The following is a 7334-nucleotide window of genomic DNA, read 5'->3' as shown; positions in this document are numbered from 1 at the left end:
CATATGAAGTAAGATTGGTCGTTATCTAACATGTAAAAGGATGAATTTGGGCCAATCACTCAACTCCATGTTGCAAGCATTGGTGATTTGGGGATATTCACTAACATGGATGAGACCATTATTGTCGGGTACAATTATTGCACCAAAATGGTGTTAGTCATACTGAAAATGAAGGGAAACAAGCATGAAAGTTTATGTTTGATGTAATGTTATAAAAATTGAAGCGTACTTGTCGATTCAACTGGTAAGCCAGTCGCTATGCCATCATGGTAGATCAATTATACAGCTCGCAATCATACATGTTAAAACTGGCTAAAATCGTTCATACCAGCTGATTTTCATTTAAACCTTATCGGTCATGTCATTTGGTTTTTGTTTAAAACTATATTTTTTATGGTGACTTAATTTTACTAAATTGATGATATGGAGGATCAAATACATGATCACTATTTTTGTTTATACTTCTAAAATATTGTTTATCACCAAGCCACACATTTTGTTTTAACAAATGTTATAAATAAAATTATTTATTACACTTTTATTAATTTTTGAATATTAATGTTAGTATAATATATATGTATATCTAACTTCACCAGTATGTAGTTTACCACCATACCAATACCCCAACTAGTTTGATAAAAGATTATGTATTAATAATACTTGATTGACGTTATGCGAAGGTTAAGGATTCATATAGTAAGGGATTAGATATGACAAAAGGATATACACTTGTGTGTAAATGTAAAAATAATCGCAGTAGGCACCCACTATAATAGCTTGTGAATGTAGACCAATACCATGATGCCCACCCGACTAGTACCCAAAAGCACATAAATTTATTTTTTAATGAATATTTTCTATATATAATTCTTTTATTAATTTGAGATTATAACATATTTTATTATCATTTAATAATGAATTTTAATGGTTGAAATATCATGATGAATCTATCATATGTCACATTTTTAATCCAGTAATAATTATTTATATATATTGATTATAATAAAATATATTACATATAATTAAAGGTCAACATTTGTTGGATACTCGTAGATTCCAGTAAGAATTGACTCGGTTAGCAAATATAAAAGTTAAACTAAGAAGTTAGTCAAATGTATTATGAAAGCAAAAAAATAAGGAATTCGAACATTTATCAAATTAGTCCAAAATGGTCTTGAAGGATCAAAATAAACGAAGGAAGGAAAGCAAAAATATCATTACCATTTTTTGGTAAAGAACATGATGGTAAAGATTGACCAAAATGGTAAAGATTGTTGTTATACCTTTTTTGATCCCTGGAAAAATTAAAAACCCAAAATGGTCGTCATAAATATCAAATGTCAGTTCAATTACTTTTTTTAGCATTTTTATGACCCGACATATACTATATTGACTTACATTTACATTTTTGGGGTAATAGTTTGAGTTTTTAATTTTTCGGAGATCAAATTAGTACACATGAAAATTTTTAAGGACGAAGATGGACATTCAATCTTAAAATAATTAAAACAAAAAAAACATGCCCAACACACAGTCGTCGTTAAGTAGCGCCATGTGGCGTCATTATAGTTCAGATTCTTCAGCATGATACGGAAAGCGAAGGAGTCAACGATGATGGCTAGAGGAAAAGTAGCACATGAGATCCAACACATGAAGTAAGATTAGTCATTATCTAGTGTGAAAAATGATGGAATTGGGCCAATTACATTACTCCACATTGTGAGCGTTGGAGATTTGGGGACAATCACTAAGATGGATGTGACCATTATTATCACGCATAATTATTGTACCAAAATGGTGTTTGTCGTGTTGAAAATGAAGGGGAACAATCATTGAAGGTTATATTTGACGCAATGTTATAAAAATCAAATTGTACTAGTCAGTTCAACAAGTAAATCGATTCCTATATGGGAATGGTAGATCAATTATACCGCTTATGCAATTATATTAGTCAAAACTGGTTAAAACTATTTATATCTGTTGGTTTTCATTTAAACTTTATTGGTCATGTTGATTGGTTTTCAATTAAATTAATTTTTTATGATAGTGACTTAATTTAACCAAAACATTGTTATGGAGTATCAAGTACATGATTGATATCTTTGTTTATACTTTTAAAATATTGTCTACCACCTAACAACACATTTTATTTTAACAAATATTGTAAATAAAATTATTTAATAGAGAAGTTTTTGTCACTTAAATAAAAAATCTTCTAGCTACCTCCTTTAATTATGCATTGCAAGACTTTATTGGTCTTGTCGTACAAGGAAAGCTTAACCATCTAAACATGTGGGGGTTTTGCCCCATTGTTTATAAAATAAATCTTCACACATAATATTTGCAATAGTTTAATACTTTTATTAGATGAGGATCCTCTCCAAATAGAGAATAACATACAAAACTAAAGGAAAGTTATAAGATATAACACTTTTATCCTTTAGATATTGTGAATATCCAATTTTATCCACCCAAAATGCATTTTCAAAAAATTATAACAAATAAAAATGTTGTTTTTGGCTCAATGACCCAAAACATAAAATCTCAATTTGAATTTCAAAAAAAAAGGTTTAAATGAATTCACATCAAGTTTATTTTAATTCCCTCACAAAATTGTTTCCAAAAAATAATAAAGGAATTTTGAAAAGAATGTTTAATGGATAATTAATAACTTCATGATGACTTATGTTTAATCCATCTTTTGGAAATTCAAAGATGATTTTTAAGTAACTTAATGATCACTTATTTTCTAGAATCAATTCCTAAAAAATGTTTACTACGATAAAATTCATTAATTTGCATCTATGAGAAAATATATTTTACGATCCTACCAAGATAAAACTTTTTTATTTAAGGTTTTAATGAAAGTTGAACCCAAATCTAGTTTTTTAGAGTCAAAACAATTATTTTAGACTTCTCGAGAATGGTTTGGACATGTTCTAAATATCACTTTTTAAAGTATCCCAAAAAATCAACAAAAAAAAAAAATTTAAATGCAAACTAATGACTATCAAATGTCAAAACTTAAATTTTAAAGACCATGATAACAAAAATCATTTTCTTTGGTTGGATTATTTGAACGTGCAAATCTTGCATTGAAATCTATTTAACAAATTGACTAGGCATTAAAAAGATTGCACTAAAGAGTGATTGAATCACATTTTAATTGCTAGTTATGACCTTGATTCTCTAGATTGTATAACAAATTGAGTCATGTGCAAAAATTAGCATAAAAGGTGATGGAAATCAATTTCATTTTGGGGATAAGGAAAATTAAATCAAATTTCAACTTGATTCCCTCTTATGAATTAAATCAAATTTTGGGCATAGATTGAGAAAAGGGGAGGATACACACTTGAGAAAAATCCAAAATTTTTCATACCATTTTTTCTTTCCTAAAGATTAACAATCCCAAAAAAATCTCTCAAAAACAACAAATACATATAATCCACAACAACATCAAAATCTCTTCTACACAATAACCTGAAAAATAATTCAAAATAATTCATTCAAACCCTCAACATCCAAAAGTACTCATACCATCTATGAAAATCCAAAAATCTTCCACACAACACAAAAAAAGGACACCCGCAAAAACCATAAAAAATACATAATCTCCAACACTCCTAAAGCTTCTTTATTTTTTCTCCCGCTCAAACAGTTTTGATTGCAAACGTGATTGGGAATTTGGTTTCAACGTAGCAGGCATTAGGCCAACATAATTTGTTGAAATCCAAGTTGACACAAACTTTAGCCTTGGAGTCAATACAGGTACACAATTTCACCACTTGAATTTTGTTTTTATCTATTTATGTCATTCTATTAATAATTACTTTAACAATAATTTTAATACATTTACCATAAAATAAATAAAATGTGAAATTGGATTGTTTGTTATTTTATTTTGAAATTCCATATTTTAAATATAATTACATAAAAATAAAAATATTTTAATACAAAACTATGTGAGATATGTTAATTCTAATTTTAGGGTATGTTGCGGTGTTGGACTTAGCGACTACATTTCACTTCCTTATAATTAATAGGATTAAGTATATTTCTATATCCAAAAAATAACCTCTTTTAAAAAATGAAAAAAACAAAAATTAGAAATTTTTAACCAACTTTTAATATGAGATGTGGTATCAGACGTAGGGCTATGCTTCGCTCATTTTAAATAAAAAAAATTAGAATTTTTTAACCAACTTTTAATATGAGATGCAGTATGGGACGCAAGGGTTATGCTTCGCTCATATCTCTTATTTTAAAAAATTATTTAAACTTTACTATTTTGAAGAAATAAAATTGCCCCAACCAACAAACTTTTTTCTATCTAAAGAACTACTTAGTCTTGATTCTCAAAAGGGGATACGTAGGACCAAGATCACTATTGTCAGACATAATAATAAAATAAAGTTTTATGTAAAAATATAATTATAACACAATTAATAATCCATATAATTTAGTAGGGTACCGTTCAAACGAGGAACTAGGGTGTTAATATCTTCCCTAGTGTGTAATCGACTCCCGAACCTGGATATCAAAGTCCAAGGCCCAATGTGATTGGGCCAAAAGATCTTTCTACATTTTTACTAGAAAAAATGTAGCGGCGATTCTAAACAAGGTCATGCAGCCGAAAATCGGGACGCGACAGCTGGCGACTCTGCTAGGGATTTTTTTTAGAGAGTCATGCCCCTAAAAATTAAATGCATGGATTTTTATTTGTATTTGTATTTGTATTTTTAGTTTATTTTATTTTTGTTTTATTGTTATCCTTTACAACATATTATAATATTAGCATAAGTATATGCTCTATACCCGAGCATTAGATTAGAAGGGATATCCGCTTTGTCGGTGAGGACTTTGGGCTTCACTTACATTGGCATGATGAACCACCCAGATTGTTACCAAATATCATAGGCTTTACCGGTGTGGACTACAGGCCCCACTTGTAATCCCTAGGGTATTTGGGTTTCCTCTCTTTGTGATTGGATGCAATCTGGGCACCTTATAAGCAAACTCTATAAGATGTTTCTTCTAAAGGCTTTATATCCCCACCATAGGGTTAGGGTCTTAGAAAACCCACAAAACCTATTAATTATACCCTATTTATGATACTGAATGAAAGTGCAAAGTATCAAGAATAGCACTAGCATATCTTAGCCTATGTTTTGATGAAGACAAGGTTCTAACAAAGCTTGAAGATGGTTCAACAATCAACATGCCTTATACTCATTTGGTCATATCTAGACTAGGAGATAAATTGAGTCTATAATCTAAGTAGTCTGGGATGTGTGCCGTAGTAAGTGAGTATAGGTTAGGTGAACCTAGATGCTAATCTCTTAAGCCATCATAATTGAACTACCATATTCATGAGATAAATCATCTAGTTAATCGTATGTTCATGCATATATCATACATGTTATTTGTGCATATTAGACATAATATAAATGGTAAAACATGTATGCATATTGCAATAACATTTGAGAAGTTTGCCTTATGAAACATATGCATAAATGCTCCAGTTAATCGATTAACATGTAAGCTTAATCGATTAACGTAACTGAATTTTGGTTGAATATGTGGTTTCTGTTTTAACTATTTTGGATGTCATTTTGTAAGTCCGTTAATCGATTAAATGGTAGTCTTAATCGATTAACGAGTTTGTTTTGTGTTATAACTGAAGTTTGTTTAAGCTGTTGTACCTGCTTAACTGTTTAACTGTTTTTGCAACGAATTAAACTACTTACTCACCATCCTATAAATATGAGGCTTTACTCAGAACTTATCAGCATTCATTCTATTTGTTTAGGGCTATATTAGAGAGCATTTGGATTCGTATTTTCACTGTTATTTTGCATGAGTGTTGCATGTGTGAGAAGAGAGATTATACTGTTTTGTTTTTGTAACATGCTTTATGTTTCTGCATAATTTCATATTCATTTGATATTGCTCACATGATCATGCATTAGATTCTGATTGAAAGAAACTTGTTGTATACTGAAAACTGATTAACTCACTTGAATATTGATGGCTTAATCGATTAAGATAAGGGTTAATCGTTAGTCTTTACATTGTAATATCTTAGGCTTTATATGCTTAGAATACCTTGATTTTAACATGTGTTGTGTAGTCTGGATTTATCTCTTGGTGTGAAATCACCATAGAGATTGAAGTTCTTCACCAAGGCAGGGAGGTCTTGATTTGAGGATAAGATTCTTGGCTGGGGCTTGTTCCCGAAAAGGGTTTCTCAAGAGGCGAAAGGGTAGAAGTCAAACCAGGTTTTAGAGATCCTAGATTTCAAGAAGGGAGCATCCCTTGTGCTTGTAAATTAAATTGGTAACTGTATCTTAATTCAATATTGTGAAGAAAGAAAATCTCCCTGATCCAGAAGGGGAGGCCTGGATGTAGTTTGTAGTGGACCGCAAACGAACCAGAATACAAATCTTTTTTGCACTGTTCTTTCTTTCTTTATCTTTCTTTTGTTTCTTGCATTAATACACTGAATATATACTTGAGAATTTGGATATCTGTTTAATGCTATATAGTTAACACTTGTATGCAAAAATATCTGAAACATATCTGTTTAAAGTGTATCTGAATTGTCGTGCAATTTGCTTGTTCTGTTAATCTGCTCTGTAACTGCGTTAATCGATTAAACCCTTCTGTAATTGATTAACAGGACTGTTTTTCCAGCAGTTGGGTTATTTTTAAAAAGCGGTAATTTTTAACCGCCACACCTATTCAACCCCTCTTCTAGGTGTTCCTAGACCACTGATACCTAACAAGTGGTATCAGAGCAAGTACGACGTGCTAGCTCAACCGCATCCTCGTGATCCTAAGGAAATTAAAATGGGTTCCACCAACCCCTTTGGCGGTGATGGCGCAACCATTAACCGCTCTCCCGTATTCAGTGGCGAAGGTTACGCCTAATGGAAAGTCCGGATGAAAATCTTCATCGAGGCTATTGATTTGGATATTTGGGAATTCGTGATCAATGGTCCTTTCATCCCACTTCACCTAGTGGATGGCGAACCGAAAGAAAAACCTAAAAGTCTATGGACCGATGAGGAACGCAAGAAGGTTCAATTCAACCTTCGCGCCAAAAACATCATAACCTCGGCCCTATCCTACGATGAGTTCTTTCGGATATCTCAATGTCAAAGTGCCAAGGAAATGTGGGACACTTTACAAGTGACTGACGAAGGCACAAGCAAGGTCAAACGCGCCAGGCTAAACACGCTAACACATGAATACGAATTATTTTGTATGCTACCGAGTGAATCGATCGGCAATATGCAAAAGCGATTCACTCACATTATTAACCATCTTAT

This window comes from Lupinus angustifolius, chromosome LG12 (genome assembly GCF_001865875.1).
Source record: "Lupinus angustifolius cultivar Tanjil chromosome LG12, LupAngTanjil_v1.0, whole genome shotgun sequence".
Taxonomy (NCBI): Eukaryota; Viridiplantae; Streptophyta; class Magnoliopsida; order Fabales; family Fabaceae; genus Lupinus; species Lupinus angustifolius.
This window is presented reverse-complemented; position numbering follows the sequence as displayed.